A 2,740-nucleotide genomic window follows, 5' to 3' on the forward strand; every position below is an offset into this window, starting at 1 on the left:
GCAGAGAAGTTTGGCTGTTTATTTTTCAATGAGCGACAAAAACAGAAGGTAGAAAGGACAAAGTAAAGGATTTAAATCACTGCATTTCATTGGGTTGCAAACATAAAAGTGTATCATGTCTGGGCTTTATGTGTGGGGATTCCTTGACATGCATAAGTTCCTTTTTTTTTTAATGCAGGAAGATCAGGCGTGATTTAGAAAAGCTTTCATGGTAAAAACATCTGAAAAGTGTGGCCTGCATTTGCACATTTATAAACTTTTCCCAACCTTCTTTTTAAAATGGTCCAATTACTGTCAAACTGGATGAAGCATATTTTTAAACATGAACCTGCAGGTTTTGCAGCAGATTGTTCTCACTCCCCCAAAAAAAATAAAACCCACAGCATGATGCTGCCACCACCGTGTCCCAATTTCTACCATTGCTTTCTTTTTTATTCTGAGTGGTTTGCAGCAGACTTCTATAGGCTTACTTAGACAATGGCTTATTCTAGCAGTTTTTCTGAAAAAGGGGATATTTCTGGATAGCAAAACTAATACTTCCCATGTCAGCAGATTCTTCCACTTGAGCTGTAAATCCTGACAGCTCCTCTGGAGTTACTGCTGGCCTTTTGGCTGCTTCCCTGAATAATGCTCCTCAGTGTGCACTTGTTCCAGCAGCGCTCTTTCAGATGTCCAAAGCTTAAGGATTTGGTTTAATGCTTTAAAGTTCTCCTCCTGACCTGCTTTCTTCCTTGCACTTTTTTTTTTCCAATTAATGTTGCAGAGCTCTGAGGCTTTATTAGAACAGCCATGTTTTTTTTTTCTTTACTTACTACCTAGGTTTATTTAGGAGAATTGGCATAAAGGTGACTGGAGACCAATGCATAACATGATTCATGTTCTTATTAATAAAAAGGAAAATTAAAAGCAGCATATTTCCCCTGCAGTGCACTATATAATGATGGTTTAGTGCATGGAATCCCAATAAAATTAGAGGACATTTGTTTGCAACATGACTAAATTAAAGCATTATATATTGTTAATGTGGGAGATCTGCCTGTTTTTCCAGTGTAGTCCTGTTTCTCTAACTGTGACATGGAAGTTGGCTCGGAGATATTCTGCCTGGCTGTGTGTTTCCAGGAGGGGGCCGCCTTTTACAGCTGCTTTTTGTATCTCTGCTTCTGTCTCTTTGAAACCCAGTCAGCCCCAGAAGATGGCTGCTCACACTGAGCCTGGTTCTGCTGGAGGTTACCTCCTGTTAAAAGGGAGTTTTTCCTCTCCACTGTCGCTACAAGCATTTTTAGTGTGAGGGATTGCATCCAAGCCAATGAGTCGATACATTCAACTGGTTTTCCTTTGATAGAAAACTTTGAATCAATCTGACTGTATGATCTGGTGAACGGAATTGTGAATTGGCACTATATAAATAAACTGGATTGAATTGAATATATTCTGCTATACTTTGGTATTTAAGGGGAATATTACTGAGGTGGTATTACTGTGTGAATTTAGTCGCATTTAACAGTTTTCCTCCCAAAGTCTGAAGTTAAATATAGTCAAGGATTACAAGAAAGCATACCCTTCTTCCCACACTGCACAGTAACCCCCATTCCCTGCTCCGAAGCTGCCTTTGTGAGACATGAGAACTCTTTAATTTGCTCTCCAGCCTGACCCCAATCATTAACCTCACATATTTCCATCAACAAGGGTCTTATCATAACTACGGCTCCTCTCTCAGTTAATTATTCATTTACCTCCTCTAATCGTTGAAGTTCAATACATGAGATTAAAGTCAAGCTTGGTCTCCCCACCACCTCAGGGGGAGAGGAGGAAACAGTTAAAGAGTACCAAAGAGTTCCTCAATGCCTTATCAGTCTAAGTGGTGCCATTTCGGAGTCGTGTGGCTGTGGAAGCCCATTCATAATTGAAGCAGAGAGACCGGCTTAATCTTGAGCCACTGTGCAGCACGCTCCCACCACAACACAACTGGAGCCAGCAGCTCCTCTGTTGCTATGCAACTATAGCAAAGAAGAACAGAGGTGGTGGTGGAGGGGGGGAGGAAAAAGTGTGCGTTCTCAACATCTTTGGAGGGCATCATGAAATTCAGATGCAACTGTGGCCACCTATTTGGGTTTAAGCGCATCACTATGATGAGTCACATGGCTTCCAAACACGTTTCACCCAAAATCCTTGTTTAAAGGCGCCTGCAGGGAGGCCCCCAAAAAATCACCTTCTGTTTTTATCTGTTTAGTTATTTTTTATGTTAAAGCGTCAGGTGGATATGGATGCACGCTGCGCAGCGTGCATCCATATCATCCATAACCACAGAATGACCAGCGAAGCAGGTTTCCATGGAGACCGAAGTGCAGGTTCTCTCCTGTCTGCTCGGATTTATTGCAAGCATTTTTATTGTTGTTGGAAATTTCCCCAAACACACACACATGGATGCAGTCGTCCTAAAATAGCTCATCTTTTTTATTATAAATTTTTTTCTAATTATTATTTTTTATGTAGTTTAAGAATTCTGTGTAAATTAGTTGATAGTGCAGATTATGTGTCCTGGAATTAGAAAGAGATGCCGTCATACTTTTGTGTGGTGCGATCGCCCTCTGGTGGCGGCGGGACATATCTACACGAGAAACAAGACAAGCAACTGCTAAGAGATGATCATAACCCTAGAGTGGATAAGGAAACTTACATCCATATATATATATATATATATATATATATATATATATATATATATATATATATATATATA

The sequence above is a fragment of the Cyprinodon variegatus genome, unplaced genomic scaffold (assembly GCF_000732505.1).
Source record: "Cyprinodon variegatus isolate N-32 unplaced genomic scaffold, C_variegatus-1.0 Scaffold279, whole genome shotgun sequence".
NCBI lineage: Eukaryota > Metazoa > Chordata > Actinopteri > Cyprinodontiformes > Cyprinodontidae > Cyprinodon > Cyprinodon variegatus.